Here is a 22,154-nt window from a genome sequence, read left to right as displayed (position 1 = left end):
CTCTTGTAAATAAGTCGACATTTTGCACTTTGTTCTCAATATCGATGCAATTTCCGTATTTCATCGTTGATTTGAAGGTCCAAGGGATACAGTAAACCTGCAATGGTGCATCGGAATCTAATACTGCTGTCCCAGGAAAGGCTCAATGCACGAACTATTAGAAGAGTTACTCCTCTTATAAATAAGTCGACATTTTGCCTTTTGTATTCAATATCGATCCAATTTCTGTGTTTCATCGTTGATTTGAAGGTCCAAGGGATACAGTAAACCTGCAATGGTGCATCGGAATCTAATATTGCTGTCCCAGGAAAGGCTCCAAGCACGAACTATTAGAAGAGTTACTCCTCTTTTAATAAGTCGACATTTTGCCTTTTGTATTCAATATAGATTGAATTTCCGTGTTTCATCGTTGATTTGAAGGTCCAAGGGATACAGTAAAGCTGCAATGGTGCATCGGAATCTAATATTGCTGTCCCAGGAAAGGCTCAAAGCACGAACTATTAGAAGAGTTACTCCTCTTGTAAATAAGTCGACAGTTTGCCCTTTGTTTTCAATATCGATGCAATTTCCGTGTTTCATCGTTGATTTGAAGGTCCAAGGGATACAGTAAACCTGCAATGGTGCATCGGTATCTAATACTGCTGTCCCAGGAAAGGCTCAAAGCACGAACTATTAGAAGAGTTACTCCTCTTATAAATAAGTTGACATTTTGCCTTTTGTATTCAATATCGATGCAATTTCTGTGTTTCATCGTTGATTTGAAGGTCCAAGGGATACAGTAAACCTGCAATGGTGCATCGGAATCTAATACTGCTATCCCAGGAAAGGCTCAAAGCGTGAACCTCTAGAAGAGTTACTTCTCTTGTAAATAAGTTGAGATGTTGCCTTTTGTAATCAATATCGATGCAATTTCTGTGTTTCATCGTTAAAATGAAGGTCCAAGGGATACAGTTAACCTGCAATGGTGCATCGGAATCTAATACTGCTGTCCCTGGAAAGGCTCAAATCACGAATTATTAGAAGATTTACTCCTCTTATAAATAAGTCGACATTTTGCCTTTTGTATTCAATATAGATGCAATTTCTGTGTTTCATCGTTGATTTGAAGGTCCAAGGGATACAGTAATCCTGCAATGGTGCATCGGAATCTAATACTGCTGTCCCAGGAAAGGCTCAAAGCACGAACTATTAGAAGAGTTACTCCTCTTATTAATAAGTCGACAATTTGCCTTTTGTATTCAATATCGATGCAATTTCCGTGTTTCATCGTTGATTTGAAGGTCCAAGAGATACAGTAAACCTGCAATGGTGCATCGGAATCTAATACTGCTGTCCCAGGAAAGGCTCAAATCACGAACTATTAGAAGTGTTACTCCTATTGTAAATAAGTCCACATTATGCCTTTTGTATTCAGTATCGACGCAATTTCTGTGTTTCATCGTTGATTTGAAGGTCCAAGGGATACAGTAAACCTGCAATGGTGCATCGGTATCTAATACTGGTGTCCCAGGAAAGGCTCAAAGCACGAACTATTAGAAGAGTTACACCTCTTGTAAATAAGTCGACATTTTGCCTTTTGTATTCAATATCGATACAATTTCTGTGTTTCATCGTTGATTTGAAGGTCCAAGGGATACAGTAAACCTGCAATCGTGCATCGGAATCTAATATTGCTGTCCCAGGAAAGGCTCAAAGCACGAACTATTAGAAGAGTTACTCCTGTTGTAAATAAGTCGACATTTTGTCTTTTGTATTCAATATCGATGCAATTTCCGTGTTTCATCGTTTATTTGAAGGTCCTAGGGATACAGTAAACCTGCAATGGTGCATCGGAATCTAATACTGCTGTCCCAGGAAAGGCTCAAAGCACGAACTATTAGAAGAGTTACACCTCTTGTAAATAAGTCGACATTTTGCCTTTTGTATTCAATATCGATACAATTTCTGTGTTTCATCGTTGATTTGAAGGTCCAAGGGATACAGTAAACCTGCAATCGTGCATCGGAATCTAATACTGCTTCCCAGGGAAGGCTCAAAACACGAACTATTAGAAGAGTTACTCCTCTTAGATGTAAGTCGTCATTTTGCCCTTTGTATTCAATATCGAAGCAATTTCTGTGTTTCATCGTTGATTTGAAGGTCCAAGGGATACAGTAAACCTGCAATGGTGCATCGGAATCTAATATTGCTGTCCCAGGAAAGGCTCAAAGCACAAACTATTAGAAGAATTACTCCTCTTGTAAATAAGGCGACATTTTGCCTTTTGTATTCAATATCGATTCAATTTCCGGGTTTCATCGTTGATTTGAAGGTCCAAGGGATACAGTAAACCTGCAATGGTGCATCGGAATCTAATATTGCTGTCCCAGGAAAGGCTCAAAGCACGAACTATTAGAAGAGTTACTCCTCTTGAAAATAAGTCGACGTTTTGCCTTTTGTATTTAATATCGATTCAATTTCTGTGTTTCATCGTTGATTTGAAGGTCCAAGGGATACAATAAACCTGCAATGGTGCATCGGAATCTAATATTGCTGTCCCAGGAAAGGCTCAAAGCAGGAACTATTAGAAGAGTTACTCCTGTTGTAAATAAGTCGACATTTTGTTTTTTGTATTCAATATCGATGCAATTTCCGTGTTTCATCGTTGATTTGAAGGTCCAAGGGATACAGTAAACCTGCAATGGTGCATCGGAATCTAATACTGCTGTCCCAGGAAAGGCTCAAAGCACGAACTATTAGAAGAGTTACACCTCTTGTAAATAAGTCGACATTTTTCCTTTTGTATTCAATATCGATGCAATTTCCATGTTTCATCGTTGATTTGAAGGTCCAAGAGATACAGTAAACCTGCAATGGTGCATCGGAATCTAATACTGCTGTCCCATAAAAAGGCTCAAAGCACGAACTATTAGAAGAGTTACTCCTCTTGTAAATAAGTCGACATTTTGCCTTTTGTATTCAGTATCGATGCAATTTCTGTGTTTCATCGTTGATTTGAAGGTCCAAGGGATACAGTAAACCTGCAATGGTGCATCGGTATCTAATACTGCAGTCCCAGGAAAGGCTCAAATCACGATTTATCAGAAGAGTAACTCCTCTTATAAATAAGTCGACATTATGCATTTGTATTCAATATCGATGCAATTTCTGTGTTTCAATGTTGATTTGAAGGTCCAAGGGATACAGTAAACCTGCAATGGTGAATCGGAACCTAATATTGCTGTCCCAGGAAAGGCTCAAAGCACGAACTATTAGAAGAGTTACTCCTCTTGTAAATAAGTCGACGTTTTGCCTCTTGTATTCAATATCGATTCAATTTCCGTGTTTAATCGTTGATTTGAAGGTCCAATTGACACAGTAAACCTGCAATGGTGCATCGGAATCTAATATTGCTGTCCCAGGAAAGGCTCAAAGCACGAACTATTAGAAGAGTTACTCCTGTTGTAAATAAGTCGACATTTTGTCTTTTGTATTCAATATCGATGCAATTTCCGTGTTTCATCGTTGATTTGAAGGTCCAAGGGATACAGTAAAGCTGCAATGGTGCATCGGAATCTAATACTGCTGTCCCAGGAAAGGCTCAAAACACGAACTATTAGAGGAGTAACTCCTCTTATAAATAAATCGACATTTTGCCTTTTGTATTCAATATCGATGCAATTTCTGTGTTTCATCGTTGATTTGAACGTCCAAGGGATACAGTAAACCTGCAAAGGTGCATCGGAATCTAATACTGCTGTCCCAGGAAAGGCTCAAAGCACGAACTATTAGAAGAGTTACTCCTCTTGTAAATAAGTCGACTTTTTACTTTTGTATTCAATATCGATGTAATTTCTGTGTTTCATCGTTGATTTGAAGGTTCAAGAGATACAGTAAACCTGCAATGGTGCATCGGTATCTAATACTGCTGTCCCAGGAAAGGCTCAAAGCACGAACTATTAGAAGAGTTACTCCTCTTATAAATAAGTTGACATTTTGCCTTTTGTATTCAATATCGATGCAATTTCTGTGTTTCATCGTTGATTTGAAGGTCCAAGGGATACAGTAAACCTGCAATGGTGCATCGGAATCTAATACTGCTATCCCAGGAAAGGCTCAAAGCGTGAACCTCTAGAAGAGTTACTTCTCTTGTAAATAAGTTGAGAAGTTGCCTTTTGTAATCAATATCGATGCAATTTCTGTGTTTCATCGTTAAAATGAAGGTCCAAGGGATACAGTTAACCTGCAATGGTGCATCGGAATCTAATACTGCTGTCCCTGGAAAGGCTCAAATCACGAATTATTAGAAGATTTACTCCTCTTATAAATAAGTCGACATTTTGCCTTTTGTATTCAATATAGATACAATTTCTGTGTTTCATCGTTGATTTGAAGGTCCAAGGGATACAGTAATCCTGCAATGGTGCATCGGAATCTAATACTGCTGTCCCAGGAAAGGCTCAAAGCACGAACTATTAGAAGAGTTACTCCTCTTATTAATAAGTCGACAATTTGCCTTTTGTATTCAATATCGATGCAATTTCCGTGTTTCATCGTTGATTTGAAGGTCCAAGAGATACAGTAAACCTGCAATGGTGCATCGGAATCTAATACTGCTGTCCCAGGAAAGGCTCAAATCACGAACTATTAGAAGTGTTACTCCTATTGTAAATAAGTCCACATTATGCCTTTTGTATTCAGTATCGACGCAATTTCTGTGTTTCATCGTTGATTTGAAGGTCCAAGGGATACAGCAAACCTGCAATGGTGCATCGGTATCTAATACTGGTGTCCCAGGAAAGGCTCAAAGCACGAACTATTAGAAGAGTTACACCTCTTGTAAATAAGTCGACATTTTGCCTTTTGTATTCAATATCGATACAATTTCTGTGTTTCATCGTTGATTTGAAGGTCCAAGGGATACAGTAAACCTGCAATCGTGCATCGGAATCTAATATTGCTGTCCCAGGAAAGGCTCAAAGCACGAACTATTAGAAGAGTTACTCCTGTTGTAAATAAGTCGACATTTTGTCTTTTGTATTCAATATCGATGCAATTTCCGTGTTTCATCGTTTATTTGAAGGTCCTAGGGATACAGTAAACCTGCAATGGTGCATCGGAATCTAATACTGCTGTCCCAGGAAAGGCTCAAAGCACGAACTATTAGAAGAGTTACACCTCTTGTAAATAAGTCGACATTTTGCCTTTTGTATTCAATATCGATACAATTTCTGTGTTTCATCGTTGATTTGAAGGTCCAAGGGATACAGTAAACCTGCAATCGTGCATCGGAATCTAATACTGCTTCCCAGGGAAGGCTCAAAACACGAACTATTAGAAGAGTTACTCCTCTTAGATGTAAGTCGTCATTTTGCCCTTTGTATTCAATATCGAAGCAATTTCTGTGTTTCATCGTTGATTTGAAGGTCCAAGGGATACAGTAAACCTGCAATGGTGCATCGGAATCTAATATTGCTGTCCCAGGAAAGGCTCAAAGCACAAACTATTAGAAGAATTACTCCTCTTGTAAATAAGTCGACATTTTGCCTTTTGTATTCAATATCGATTCAATTTCCGGGTTTCATCGTTGATTTGAAGGTCCAAGGGATACAGTAAACCTGCAATGGTGCATCGGAATCTAATATTGCTGTCCCAGGAAAGGCTCAAAGCACGAACTATTAGAAGAGTTACTCCTCTTGAAAATAAGTCGACGTTTTGCCTTTTGTATTTAATATCGATTCAATTTCTGTGTTTCATCGTTGATTTGAAGGTCCAAGGGATACAATAAACCTGCAATGGTGCATCGGAATCTAATATTGCTGTCCCAGGAAAGGCTCAAAGCAGGAACTATTAGAAGAGTTACTCCTGTTGTAAATAAGTCGACATTTTGTTTTTTGTATTCAATATCGATGCAATTTCCGTGTTTCATCGTTGATTTGAAGGTCCAAGGGATACAGTAAACCTGCAATGGTGCATCGGAATCTAATACTGCTGTCCCAGGAAAGGCTCAAAGCACAAACTATTAGAAGAATTACTCCTCTTGTAAATAAGTCGACATTTTGCCTTTTGTATTCAATATCGATGCAATTTCCATGTTTCATCGTTGATTTGAAGGTCCAAGAGATACAGTAAACCTGCAATGGTGCATCGGAATCTAATACTGCTGTCCCATAAAAAGGCTCAAAGCACGAACTATTAGAAGAGTTACTCCTCTTGTAAATAAGTCGACATTTTGCATTTTGTATTCAGTATCGATGCAATTTCTGTGTTTCATCGTTGATTTGAAGGTCCAAGGGATACAGTAAACCTGCAATGGTGCATCGGTATCTAATACTGCAGTCCCAGGAAAGGCTCAAATCACGATTTATCAGAAGAGTTACTCCTCTTATAAATAAGTCGACATTATGCATTTGTATTCAATATCGATGCAATTTCTGTGTTTCAATGTTGATTTGAAGGTCCAAGGGATACAGTAAACCTGCAATGGTGCATCGGAACCTAATATTGCTGTCCCAGGAAAGGCTCAAAGCACGAACTATTAGAAGAGTTACTCCTCTTGTAAATAAGTCGACGTTTTGCCTCTTGTATTCAATATCGATTCAATTTCCGTGTTTAATCGTTGATTTGAAGGTCCAATTGACACAGTAAACCTGCAATGGTGCATCGGAATCTAATATTGCTGTCCCAGGAAAGGCTCAAAGCACGAACTATTAGAAGAGTTACTCCTGTTGTAAATAAGTCGACATTTTGTCTTTTGTATTCAATATCGATGCAATTTCCGTGTTTCATCGTTGATTTGAAGGTCCAAGGGATACAGTAAACCTGCAATGGTGCATCGGAAACTAATACTGCTGTCCCAGGAAAGGCTCAAATCACGATTATTAGAAGAGTTACACCTCTTGTAAATAAGTCGACATTTTGCCTTTTGTATTCAATATCGATGCAATTTCTGTGTTTCATCGTTGATTTGAAGGTCCAAGGGATAGAGTAATCCTGCAATGGTGCATCGGAATCTAATACTGCTGTCCCAGGAAAGGCTCAAAGCACGAACAATTAGAAGATTTACTCCTCTTATAAATAAGTCGACATTTTGCATTTTGTATTCAATATCGATGCAATTTCCATTTTTCATCGTTGATTTGAAGGTCCAAGAGATACAGTAAACCTGCAATGGTGCATCAGAATCTAATACTGCTGTCCCAGGAAAGGCTCAAAGCACGAACTATTAGAAGAGCTACTCCTCTTATAAGTAAGTCGACATTTTGCCTTTTGTATTCAATATCGATGCAATTTCTGTGTATCATCGTTGATTTGATGGTCCAAGGTATTCAGTAATCCTGCAATGGTGCATCGGAATCTAATATTGCTGCAACAGGAAAGGCTCAAACCACGAAATATTAGAAGAGTTACTCCTCATTTAAATAAGTCGACATTTTGCCTTTTGTATTCAATATCGATGCAATTTCCGTGTTTCATCGTTGATTTGAAGGTCCAAGGGATACAGTAAACCTGCAATGGTGCATCGGAATCTAATACTGCTGTACCAGGAAAGGCTCAAAGCACGAACTATTAGAGGAGTAACTCCACTTATAAATAAGTCGACATTTTGCCTTTTGTATTCAATATCGATGCAATTTCTGTGTTTCATCGTTGATTTGAACGTCCAAGGGATACAGTAAACCTGCAAAGGTGCATCGGAATCTAATACTGCTGTCCCAGGAAAGGCTCAAAGCACGAACTATTAGAAGAGTTACTCCTCTTGTAAATAAGTCGACATTTTGCCTTTTGTATTCAATATCGATGTAATTTCTGTGTTTCATCGTTGATTTGAAGGTTCAAGAGATACAGTAAACCTGCAATGATGCATCGGAATCTAATACTGCTGTCCCAGAAAGGCTAAAACACGACCTATTTGAAGAGTTAATCATCTTGTAAATAAGTCGACATTTTGCATTTTGTGTTCAATAACGATGCAATTTCCGTGTTTCATCGTTGATTTGAAGGTCCAAGAGATACAGTAAACCTGCAATGGTGCATCGGAATCTAATACTGCTGTCCCAGGAAAGGCTCAAAATACGATCTATTAGAAGAGTTACACCACTTGTAAATAAGTCGACATTTTGCATTTTGTATTCAATATCGATGGATTTTCTGTGTTTCATCGTTGATTTGAAGGTCGAAGGGATACAGTAAACCTGCAATGGTGCATCGGAATCTAATACTGCTGTCCCAGGAAAGGCTCAAAGCACGAACTTTTAGAAGAGTTACACCTCTTGTAAATAAGTTGACATTTTGCCTTTTGTATTCAATATCCATGCAATTTCTGTGTTTCATCGTTGATTTGAAGGTCCAAGAGATACAGTAAACCTGCAATGGTGCATCGGAATCTAATACTGCTGTCCCAGGAAAGGCTCAAAGCACGAACTATTAGAAGAGTTACTCCTGTTGTAAATAAGTCGACATTTTGCCTTTTGTATTCAATATCGATGCAATTTCCGTGTTTCATCGTTGATTTGGAGGTCCAAGGGATACAGTAAACCTGCAATGGTGCATCGCAATCTAATACTGCTGTCCAAGGAAAGGCTCAAAGCACGAACTATTAGAAGAGTTACACCTCTTGTAAATAAGTCGACATTTTGCCTTTTGTATTCAATATCGATGCAATTTCTGTGTTTCATCATTGATTTGAAGGTCCAAGGGATACAGTAATCCTGCAATGGTGCATCGGAATCTAATATTGCTGTCGCACGAAAGGTTCAAAGCACAAATTATTAGAAGAGTTACTCCTCTTATAAATAAGTCGAAATTTTGCCTTTTGTATTCAATATCGATGCAATTTCTGTGTTTCATCGTTGATTTTAAGGTCCAAGGGATGCAGTAAACCTGCAATGGTGCATCGGAATCTAATACTGCTGTCCCAGGAAAGGCTCAAAACACGAACTATTAGAAGAGTTACTCCTCTTATAAGTAAGTCAACATTTTGCCTTTTGTATTCAGTATCGACGCAATTTCTGTGTTTCATCGTTGATTTGAAGGTCCAAGGGATACAGTAAACCTGCAATGGTGCATCGGTATCTAATACTGCTGTCCCAGGAAAGGCTCAAAGCACGAACTATTAGAAGAGTTACTCCTCTTATAAATAAGTCGACATTATGCATTTGGATTCAATATCGATGCAATTTCTGTGTTTCATCGTTGATTTGAAGGTCCAAGGGATACAGTAAACCTGCAATGGTGCATCGGAAACTAATACTGCTGTCCCAGGAAAGGCTCAAATCACGACTATTAGAAGAGTTACACCTCTTGTAAATAAGTCGACATTTTGCCTTTTGTATTCAATATCGATGCAATTTCTGTGTTTCATCGTTGATTTGAAGGTCCAAGGGATAGAGTAATCCTGCAATGATGCATCTGGATCTAATACTGCTGTCCCAGGAAAGGCTCAAAGCACGAACAATTAGAAGATTTACTCCTCTTATAAATAAGTCGACATTTTGCATTTTGTATTCAATATCGATGCAATTTCCATTTTTCATCGTTGATTTGAAGGTCCAAGAGATACAGTAAACCTGCAATGGTGCATCAGAATCTAATACTGCTGTCCCAGGAAAGGCTCAAAGCACGAACTATTAGAAGAGCTACTCCTCTTGTAAATAAGTCGAAATTTTGCCTTTTGTATTCAATATCGATGCAATTTCTGTGTTTCATCATTGATTTGAAGGTCCAAGAGATACAGTAATCCTGCAATGGTGCATCGGAATCTAATATTGCTGTCGCACGAAAGGTTCAAAGCACAAATTATTAGAAGAGTTACTCCTCTTATAAATAAGTCGAAATTTTGCCTTTTGTATTCAATATCGATGCAATTTCTGTGTTTCATCGTTGATTTTAAGGTCCAAGGGATGCAGTAAACCTGCAATGGTGCATCGGAATCTAATACTGCTGTCCCAGGAAAGGCTCAAAACACGAACTATTAGAAGAGTTACTCCTCTTTTAAGTAAGTCGACATTTTGCCTTTTGTATTCAATATCGATGCAATTTCTGTGTTTCATTGTTGTTTTGAAGTTACAAGGGATACAGTAAACCTGCAATGGTGCATCGGATCTAATACTGCTTTCCCAGGAAAGGCTCAAAGCACGAACTATTAGAAGAGTTACTCCTGTTGTAAATAAGTCGACATTTTGCCTTTTGTATTCAATATCGATGCAATTTCCGTGTTTCATCGTTGATTTGAATGTCCAAGGGATACAGTGAACCTGCAATGGTGCATCGGAATCTAATACTGCTGTCCCAGGAAAGGCTCAAAGCACGAACTATTAGAAGAGCTACTCCTCTTATAAGTAAGTCGAAATTTTGCATTTTGTATTCAATATCGATGCAATTTCTGTGTATCATCGTTGATTTGATGGTCCAAGGGATACAGTAATCCTGCAATGGTGCATCGGAATCTAATACTGCTGTCCCAGGAAAGGCTCAAAGCACGAAATATGAGAAGAGTTACTCCTCTTGTAAATAAGTCGACGTTTTGCCTTTTGTATTCAATATCGACGCAATTTCCGTGTTTCATCGTTGATCTGAAGGTCCAAGGGATACAGTAAACCTGCAATGGTGCATCGGAATCTAATACTGCTGTACCAGGAAAGGCTCAAAGCACGAACTATTAGAGGAGTAACTCCACTTATAAATAAGTCGACATTTTGCCTTTTGTATTCAATATCGATGCAATTTCTGTGTTTCATCGTTGATTTGAACGTCCAAGGGATACAGTAAACCTGCAAAGGTGCATCGGAATCTAATACTGCTGTCCCAGGAAAGGCTCAAAGCACGAACTATTAGAAGAGTTACTCCTCTTGTAAATAAGTCGACATTTTGCCTTTTGTATTCAATATCGATGTAATATCTGTGTTTCATCGTTGATTTGAAGGTTCAAGAGATACAGTAAACCTGCAATGATGCATCGGAATCTAATACTGCTGTCCCAGAAAGGCTAAAACACGACCTATTTGAAGAGTTAATCATCTTGTAAATAAGTCGACATTTTGCATTTTGTGTTCAATAACGATGCAATTTCCGTGTTTCATCGTTGATTTGAAGGTCCAAGAGATACAGTAAACCTGCAATGGTGCATCGGAATCTAATACTGCTGTCCCAGGAAAGGCTCAAAATACGATCTATTAGAAGAGTTACACCACTTGTAAATAAGTCGACATTTTGCATTTTGTATTCAATATCGATGGATTTTCTGTGTTTCATCGTTGATTTGAAGGTCGAAGGGATACAGTAAACCTGCAATGGTGCATCGGAATCTAATACTGCTGTCCCAGGAAAGGCTCAAAGCACGAACTTTTAGAAGAGTTACACCTCTTGTAAATAAGTTGACATTTTGCCTTTTGTATTCAATATCCATGCAATTTCTGTGTTTCATCGTTGATTTGAAGGTCCAAGAGATACAGTAAACCTGCAATGGTGCATCGGAATCTAATACTGCTGTCCCAGGAAAGGCTCAAAGCACGAACTATTAGAAGAGTTACTCCTGTTGTAAATAAGTCGACATTTTGCCTTTTGTATTCAATATCGATGCAATTTCCGTGTTTCATCGTTGATTTGGAGGTCCAAGGGATACAGTAAACCTGCAATGGTGCATCGCAATCTAATACTGCTGTCCAAGGAAAGGCTCAAAGCACGAACTATTAGAAGAGTTACACCTCTTGTAAATAAGTCGACATTTTGCCTTTTGTATTCAATATCGATGCAATTTCTGTGTTTCATCATTGATTTGAAGGTCCAAGGGATACAGTAATCCTGCAATGGTGCATCGGAATCTAATATTGCTGTCGCACGAAAGGTTCAAAGCACAAATTATTAGAAGAGTTACTCCTCTTATAAATAAGTCGAAATTTTGCCTTTTGTATTCAATATCGATGCAATTTCTGTGTTTCATCGTTGATTTTAAGGTCCAAGGGATGCAGTAAACCTGCAATGGTGCATCGGAATCTAATACTGCTGTCCCAGGAAAGGCTCAAAACACGAACTATTAGAAGAGTTACTCCTCTTATAAGTAAGTCAACATTTTGCCTTTTGTATTCAGTATCGACGCAATTTCTGTGTTTCATCGTTGATTTGAAGGTCCAAGGGATACAGTAAACCTGCAATGGTGCATCGGTATCTAATACTGCTGTCCCAGGAAAGGCTCAAAGCACGAACTATTAGAAGAGTTACTCCTCTTATAAATAAGTCGACATTATGCATTTGGATTCAATATCGATGCAATTTCTGTGTTTCATCGTTGATTTGAAGGTCCAAGGGATACAGTAAACCTGCAATGGTGCATCGGAAACTAATACTGCTGTCCCAGGAAAGGCTCAAATCACGACTATTAGAAGAGTTACACCTCTTGTAAATAAGTCGACATTTTGCCTTTTGTATTCAATATCGATGCAATTTCTGTGTTTCATCGTTGATTTGAAGGTCCAAGGGATAGAGTAATCCTGCAATGGTGCATCGGAATCTAATACTGCTGTCCCAGGAAAGGCTCAAAGCACGAACAATTAGAAGATTTACTCCTCTTATAAATAAGTCGACATTTTGCATTTTGTATTCAATATCGATGCAATTTCCATTTTTCATCGTTGATTTGAAGGTCCAAGAGATACAGTAAACCTGCAATGGTGCATCAGAATCTAATACTGCTGTCCCAGGAAAGGCTCAAAGCACGAACTATTAGAAGAGCTACTCCTCTTGTAAATAAGTCGAAATTTTGCCTTTTGTATTCAATATCGATGCAATTTCGGTGTTTCATCATTGATTTGAAGGTCCAAGAGATACAGTAATCCTGCAATGGTGCATCGGAATCTAATATTGCTGTCGCACGAAAGGTTCAAAGCACAAATTATTAGAAGAGTTACTCCTCTTATAAATAAGTCGAAATTTTGCCTTTTGTATTCAATATCGATGCAATTTCTGTGTTTCATCGTTGATTTTAAGGTCCAAGGGATGCAGTAAACCTGCAATGGTGCATCGGAATCTAATACTGCTGTCCCAGGAAAGGCTCAAAACACGAACTATTAGAAGAGTTACTCCTCTTATAAGTAAGTCGACATTTTGCCTTTTGTATTCAATATCGATGCAATTTCTGTGTTTCATTGTTGTTTTGAAGTTACAAGGGATACAGTAAACCTGCAATGGTGCATCGGATCTAATACTGCTTTCCCAGGAAAGGCTCAAAGCACGAACTATTAGAAGAGTTACTCCTGTTGTAAATAAGTCGACATTTTGCCTTTTGTATTCAATATCGATGCAATTTCCGTGTTTCATCGTTGATTTGAAGGTCCAAGGGATACAGTGAACCTGCAATGGTGCATCGGAATCTAATACTGCTGTCCCAGGAAAGGCTCAAAGCACGAAATATGAGAAGAGTTACTCCTCTTGTAAATAAGTCGACGTTTTGCCTTTTGTATTCAATATCGACGCAATTTCCGTGTTTCATCGTTGATCTGAAGGTCCAAGGGATACAGTAAACCTGCAATGGTGCATCGGAATCTAATACTGCTGTCCCAGGAAAGGCTCAAAACACGAACTATTAGAAGGGTTACACCACTTGTAAATAAGTCGACATTTTGCATTTTGTATTCAATATCGATGGAATTTCTGTGTTTCATCGTTGATTTGAAGGTCGAAGGGATACAGTAAACCTGCAATGGTGCATCGGTATCTAATACTGCTGTCCCAGGAAAGGCTCAAAGCACGAACTATTAGAAGAGTTACACCTCTTGTAAATAAGTCGACATTTTGCCTTTTGTATTCAATATCGATGCAATTTCTGTGTTTCATCATTGATTTGAAGGTCCAAGGGATACAGTAATCTTGCAATGGTGCATCGGAATCTAATATTGCTGTCGCAGGAAAGGTTCAAAGCACAAATTATTAGAAGAGTTACTCCTCTTATAAATAAGTCGACATTTTGCCTTTTGTATTCAATATCGATGCAATTTCTGTGTTTCATCGTTGTTTTGAAGTTACAAGGGATACAGTAAACCTGCAATGGTGCATCGGATCTAATACTGCTTTCCCAGGAAAGGCTCAAAGCACGAAATATTAGAAGAGTTACTCCTGTTGTAAGTAAGTCGACATTTTGCCTTTTGTATTCAGTATCGATGCAATTTCTGTGTTTCATCGTTGATTTGAAGGTGCAAGGGATACAGTAAACCTGCAATGGTGCATCGGAATCTAATACTGCTGTCCCAGGAAAGGCCGAAAGCACGAACTATTAGAAGAGTAACTCCTCTTATAAATAAGTCGACATTTTGCCTTTTGTATTCAATATCGGTGCAATTTCTGTGTTTCATCGTTGATTTGAAGGTCCAAGGGATACAGTAAACCTGCAATGGTGCATCGGAATCTAATACTGCTGTCCCAGGAAAGGCTCAAAGCACGAACTATTAGAGGAGTTACTCCTCTTGTAAATAAGTCGAAATTTTGCCTTTTGTATTCAATATCGATGTAATTTCTGTTTTTAATCGTTGATTTGAAGGTCCAAGAGATACAGTAAAAATGCAATGGTGCATCGGAATCTAATACTGCTGTCCCAGAAAGGCTAAACCACGAACTACTAGAAGAGTTACTCCTCTTGTAAATAAGTCTACATTTTGCTTTTTGTATTCAATATCGATGCAATTTCCGTGTTTCATCGTTGATTTGAAGGTCCAAGGGATACAGTAAACCTGCAATGGTGCATCGGAATCTAATACTGCTGTCCCAGGAAAGGCTCAAAGCACGAACTATTAGAAGAGCTACTCCTCTTATAAGTAAGTCGACATTTTGCATTTTGTATTCAATATCGATGCAATTTCTGTGTTTCATCGTTGATTTGAAGGTCCAAGGGATACAGTAAACCTGCAATGGTGCATCGGAATCTAATACTGCTGTCCCAGGAAAGGCTCAAAGGACGAACTATTAGAAGAGTTACTCCTCTTGTAAATAAGTCGACATTTTGCCTTTTGTATTCAATATCGATGTAATTTCTGTGTTTCATCGTTGATTTGAAGGTTCAAGAGATACAGTAAACCTGCAATGGTGCATCGGAATCTAATACTGCTGTCCCTGGAAGGCTAAAAGTCGACCCATTAGAAGAGTTACTCATCTTGTAAATAAGTCGACATTTTGGATTTTGTATTCAATAACGATGCAATTTCTGTGTTTCATCGTTGATTTGAAGGTCCAAGAGATACAGTAAACCTGCAATGGTGCTTCGGAATCTAATACTGCTGTCCCAGGAAAGGCTAAAAACACGAACTATTAGAAGAGTTACACCACTTGTAAATAAGTCGACATTTTGTATTTTGTATTCAATATCGATGGAATTTCTGTGTTTCATCGTTGATTTGAAGGTCGAAGGATACAGTAAACCTGCAATGGTGCATCGGAATCTAATACTGCTGTCCCAGGAAAGGCTCAAAACACGAACTATGAGAAGTTTTACTCCTCTTATAAATAAGTCGACAATTTGCCTTTTGTATTCAATATCGATGCAATTTCTGTGTTTCATCGTTGATTTGAAAGTCCAAGGGATACAGTAATCCTACAATGCTGCATCGGAATCTAATACTGCTGTCCCAGGAAAGGCTCAAAGCACGAACAATTAGAAGATTTACTCCTCTTATAAATAAGTCGACATTTTGCCTTTTGTATTCAATATCGATGCAATTTCCGTGTTTCATCGTTGATTTGAAGGTCCAAGAGATACAGTAAACCTGTAATGGTGCATCGGAATCTAATACTGCTGTCCCAGGAAAGGCTCAAAGCACGAACTATTAGAAGAGTTACTCCTCTTGTAAATAAGTCGACATTTTGCCTTTTGTATTCAGTATCGATGCAATTTCTGTGTTTCATCGTTGATTTGAAGGTCCAAGGGATACAGTAAACCTGCAATGGTGCATCGGTATCTAATACTGCTGTCCCAGGAAAGGCTCAAAGCACGATTTATTAGAAGAGTTACTTCTCTTATAAATAAGTCGACATTATGCATTTGTATTCAATATCGATGCAATTTCTGTGTTTCATCGTTGATTTGAAGGTCCAAGGGATACAGTAAACCTGCAATGGTGCATCGGAATCTAATATTGCTGTCCCAGGAAAGGCTCAAAGCACGAACTATTAGAAGAGTTACTCCTGTTGTATTTAAGTCGACATTTTGCCTTTTGTATTCATTATCGATGCAATTTCCGTGTTTCATCGTTGATTTGGAGGTCCAAGGGATACAGTAAACCTGCAATGGTGCATCGGAATCTAATACTGCTGTCCCAGGAAAGGCTCAAAGCACGAACTATTAGAATAGTTACACCTCTTGTAAATAAGTCGACATTTTGCCTTTTGTATTCAACATCGATGCAATTTCTGTGTTTCATCGTTGATTTGAAGGTCCAAGGGATACAGTAATCCTGCAATGGTGCATCGGAATCTAATATTGCTGTCGCAGGAAAGGTTCAAAGCACAAATTATTAGAAGAGTTACTCCTCTTACAAATAAGTCGAAATTTTGCCTTTTGTATTCAATATCGATGCAATTTCTGTGTTTCATCGTTGATTTTAAGGTCCAAGGGATGCAGTAAACCTGCAATGGTGCATCGGAATCTAATACTGCTGTCCCAGGAAAGGCTCAAAGCACGAACTATTAGAAGAGTTACTCCTCTTATAAGTAAGTCGACATTTTGCCTTTTGTATTCAATATCGATGCAATTTCTGTGTTTCGTCGTTGTTTTGAAGTTACAAGGGATACAGTAAACCTGCAATGGTGCATCGGATCTAATACTGCTTTCCCAGGAAAGGCTCAAAGCACGAACAATTAGAAGATTTACTCATCTTATAAATAAGTCGACATTTTGCCTTTTGTATTCAATATCGATGCAATTTCCGTGTTTCATCGTTGATTTGAAGGTCCAAGAGATACAGTAAACCTGTAATGGTGCATCGGAATCTAATACTGCTGTCCCAGGAAAGGCTCAAAGCACGAACTATTAGAAGAGTTACTCCTCTTGTAAATAAGTCGACATTTTGCCTTTTGTATTCAGTATCGATGCAATTTCTGTGTTTCATCGTTGATTTGAAGGTCCAAGGGATACAGTAAACCTGCAATGGTGCATCGGTATCTAATACTGCTGTCCCAGGAAAGGCTCAAAGCACGATTTATTAGAAGAGTTACTTCTCTTATAAATAAGTCGACATTATGCATTTGTATTCAATATCGATGCAATTTCTGTGTTTCATCGTTGATTTGAAGATCCAAGGGATACAGTAAACCTGCAATGGTGCATCGGAATCTAATATTGCTGTCCCAGGAAAGGCTCAAAGCACGAACTATTAGGAGAGTTACTCCTGTTGTAAATAAGTCGACATTTTGCCTTTTGTATTCATTATCGATGCAATTTCCGTGTTTCATCGTTGATTTGGAGGTCCAAGGGATACAGTAAAACTGCAATGGTGCATCGGAATCTAATACTGCTGTCCCAGGAAAGGCTCAAACACGAACTATTAGAATAGTTACACCTCTTGTAAATAAGTCGACATTTTGCCTTTTGTATTCAACATCGATGCAATTTCTGTGTTTCATCGTTGATTTGAAGGTCCAAGGGATACAGTAATCTTGCAATGGTGCATCGGAATCTAATATTGCTGTCGCAGGAAAGGTTCAAAGCACAAATTATTAGAAGAGTTACTCCTCTTATAAATAAGACGAAATTTTGCCTTTTGTATTCAATATCGATGCAATTTCTGTGTTTCATCGTTGATATTAAGGTCCAAGGGATGCAGTAAACCTGCAATGGTGCATCGGAATCTAATACTGCTGTCCCAGGAAAGGCTCAGAGCACGAACTATTAGAAGAGTTACTCCTCTTATAAGTAAGTCGACATTTTGCCTTTTGTATTCAATATCGATGCAATTTCTGTGTTTCATCGTTGTTATGAAGTTACAAGGGATACAGTAAACCTGCAATGGTGCATCGGATCTAATACTGCTGTCCCAGGAAAGGCTCAAAGCACGAACTATTAGAAGAGTAACTCCTCTTATAAATAAGTCGAAATTTTGCCTTTTGTATTCAATATCGATGCAATTTCTGTGTTTCATCGTTGATTTTAAGGTCCAAGGGATGCAGTAAACCTGCAATGGTGCATCGGAATCTAATACTGCTGTCCCAGGAAAGGCTCAAAGCACGAACTATGAGAAGAGTTACTCCTCTTATAAGTAAGTCGACATTTTGCCTTTTGTATTCAATATCGATGCAATTTCTGTGTTTCGTCGTTGTTTTGAAGTTACAAGGTATACAGTAAACCTGCAATGGTGCATCGGATCTAATACTGCTTTCCCAGGAAAGGCTCAAAGCACGAACTATTAGAAGAGTTACTCCTGTTGTAAATAAGTCGACATTTTGCCTTTTGTATTCAGTATCGATGCAATTTCCGTGTTTCATCGTCGATTTGAAGGTGCAAGGGATACAGTAAACCTGTAATGGTGCATCGGAATCTAATACTGCTGTCCCAGGAAAGGCTCAAAGCACGAACTATTAGAAGAGTTACTCCTCTTGTAAATAAGTCGACATTTTGCCTTTTGTATTCAGTATCGATGCAATTTCTGTGTTTCATCGATGATTTGAAGGTCCAAGGGATACAGTAAACCTGCAATGGTGCATCGGTATCTAATACTGCTGTCCCAGGAAAGGCTCAAAGCACGATTTATTAGAAGAGTTACTTCTCTTATAAATAAGTCGACATTATGCATTTGTATTCAATATCGATGCAATTTTTGTGTTTCATCGTTGATTTGAAGGTCCAAGGGATACAGTAAACCTGCAATGGTGCATCGGAATCTAATACTGCTGTCCCAGGAAAGGCTCAAAGCACGAACTATTAGAAGAGCTACTCCTCTTATAAGTAAGTCGACATTTTGCATTTTGTATTCAATATCGATGCAATTTCTGTGTTTCATCGTTGATTTGAAGGTCCAAGGGATACAGTATACCTGCAATGGTGCATCGGAATCTAATACTGCTGTCCCAGGAAAGGCTCAAAGGACGAACTATTAGAAGAGTTACTCCTCTTGTAAATAAGTCGACATTTTGCCTTTTGTATTCAATATCGATGTAATATCTGTGTTTCATCGTTGATTTGAAGGTTCAAGAGATACAGTAAACCTGCAATGGTGCATCGGAATCTAATACTGCTGTCCCAGGAAGGCTAAAAGTCGACCCATTAGAAGAGTTACTCATCTTGTAAATAAGTCGACATTTTGCATTTTGTATTCAATAACGATGCAATTTCTGTGTTTCATCGTTGATTTGAAGGTCCAAGAGATACAGTAAACCTGCAATGGTGCTTCGGAATCTAATACTGCTGTCCCAGGAAAGGCTCAAAACACGAACTATTAGAAGAGTTACACCACTTGTAAATAAGTCGACATTTTGCATTTTGTATTCAATATCGATGGAATTTCTGTGTTTCATCGTTGATTTGAAGGTCGAAGGATACAGTAAACCTGCAATGGTGCATCGGAATCTAATACTGCTGTCCCAGGAAAGGCTCAAAACACGAACTATTAGAAGAGTTGCACCTCTTGTAAATAAGTCGACATTTTGCTTTTGTATTCAATATCGATGCAATTTCTGTGTTTCATCGTTAAATAGAAGGTCCAAGGGATACAGTAAACCTGCAATGGTGCATCGGAATCTAATACTGCTGTCCCAGGAAAGGCTCAAATCACGAATTATGAGAAGATTTACTCCTCTTATAAATAAGTCGACAATTTGCCTTTTGTATTCAATATCGATGCAATTTCTGTGTTTCATCGTTGATTTGAAAGTCCAAGGGATACAGTAATCCTACAATGCTGCATCGGAATCTAATACTGCTGTCCCAGGAAAGGCTCAAAGCACGAACAATTAGAAGATTTACTCCTCTTATAAATAAGTCAACATATTGCCTTTTGTATTCAATATCGATGCAATTTCCGTGTTTCATCGTTGATTTGAAGGTCCAAGAGATACAGTAAACCTGTAATGGTGCATCGGAATCTAATACTGCTGTCCCAGGAAAGGCTCAAAGCACGAACTATTAGAAGAGTTACTCCTCTTGTAAATAAGTCGACATTTTGCCTTTTGTATTCAGTATCGATGCAATTTCTGTGTTTCATCGTTGATTTGAAGGTCCAAGGGATACAGTAAACCTGCAATGGTGCATCGGTATCTAATACTGCTGTCCCAGGAATGGCTCAAAGCACGATTTATTAGAAGAGTTACTTCTCTTATAAATAAGTCGACATTATGCATTTGTATTCAATATCGATGCAATTTCTGTGTTTCATCGTTGATTTGAAGGTCCAAGGGATACAGTAAACCTGCAATGGTGCATCGGAATCTAATATTGCTGTCCCAGGAAAGGCTCAAAGCACGAACTATTAGAAGAGTTACTCCTGTTGTATTTAAGTCGACATTTTGCCTTTTGTATTCATTATCGATGCAATTTCCGTGTTTCATCGTTGATTTGGAGGTCCAAGGGATACAGTAAACCTGCAATGGTGCATCGGAATCTAATACTGCTGTCCCAGGAAAGGCTCAAAGCACGAACTATTAGAATAGTTACACCTCTTGTAAATAAGTCGACATTTTGCCTTTTCTATTCAACATCGATGCAATTTCTGTGTTTCATCGTTGATTTGAAGGTTCAAGGGATACAGTAATCCTGCAATGGTGCATCGGAATCTAATATTGCTGTCGCAGGAAAGGTTCAAAGCACAAATTATTAGAAGAGTTACTCCTCTTACAAATAAGTCGAAATTTTGCCTTTTGTATTCAATATCGATGCAATTTCTGTGTTTCATCGTTGATATTAAGGTCCAAGGGATGCAGTAAACCTGCAATGGTGCATCGGAATCTAATACTGCTGTCCCAGGAAAGGCTCAAAGCACGAACTATTAGAAGAGTTACTCCTCTTATAAGTAAGTCGAGATTTTGGCTTTTGTATTCAATATCGATGCAATTTCTGTGTTTCATCGTTGTTTTGAAGTTACAAGGGATACAGTAAACCTGCAATGGTGCATCGGATCTAATACTGCTGTCCCAGGAAAGGCTCAAAGCACGAACTATTAGAAGAGTAACTCCTCCTATAAATAAGTCGAAATTTTGCCTTTTGTATTCAATATCGATGCAATTTCTGTGTTTCATCGTTGATTTTAAGGTCCAAGGGTTGCAGTAAACCTGCAATGGTGCATCGGAATCTAATACTGCTGTCCCAGGAAAGGATCAAAGCACGAACTATTAGAAGAGTTACTCCTCTTATAAGTAAGTCGACATTTTGCCTTTTGTATTCAATATCGATGCAATTTCTGTGTTTCGTCGTTGTTTTGAAGTTACAAGGGATACAGTAAACCTGCAATGGTACATCGTATCTAATACTGCTTTCCCAGGAAAGGCTCAAAGCACGAACAATTAGAAGATTTACTCCTCTTATAAATAAGTCGACATTTTGCCTTTTGTATTCAATATCGATGCAATTTCCGTGTTTCATCGTTGATTTGAAGGTCCAAGAGATACAGTAAACCTGTAATGGTGCATCGGAATCTAATACTGCTGTCCCAGAAAAGGCTCAAAGCACGAACTATTAGAAGAGTTACTCCTCTTGTAAATAAGTCGACATTTTGCATTTTGTATTCAGTATCGATGCAATTTCTGTGTTTCATCGTTGATTTGAAGGTCCAAGGGATACAGTAAACCTGCAATGGTGCATCGGAATCTAATATTGCTGTCCCAGGAAAGGCTCAAAGCACGAACTATTAGAAGAGTTACTCCTGTTGTAAATAAGTCGACATTTTGCCTTTTGTATTCATTATCAATGCAATTTCCGTGTTTCATCGTTGATTTGGAGGTCCAAGGGATACAGTAAACCTGCAATGGTGCATCGGAATCTAATACTGCTGTCCCAGGAAAGGCTCAAAGCACGAACTATTAGAATAGTTACACCTCTTGTAAATAAGTGGACATTTTGCCTTTTGTATTCAACATCGATGCAATTTCTGTGTTTCATCGTTGATTTGAAGGTCCAAGGGATACAGTAATCCTGCAATGGTGCATCGGAATCTAATGTTGCTGTCGCAGGAAAGGTTCAAAGCACAAATTATTAGAAGAGTTACTCC

This window comes from Schistocerca cancellata, chromosome 4, assembly GCF_023864275.1.
Source record: "Schistocerca cancellata isolate TAMUIC-IGC-003103 chromosome 4, iqSchCanc2.1, whole genome shotgun sequence".
Classification (NCBI taxonomy): Eukaryota; Metazoa; Arthropoda; class Insecta; order Orthoptera; family Acrididae; genus Schistocerca; species Schistocerca cancellata.
The sequence above is the reverse complement of the archived record's forward strand: the minus strand, read 5'-3'. Positions refer to the sequence as shown.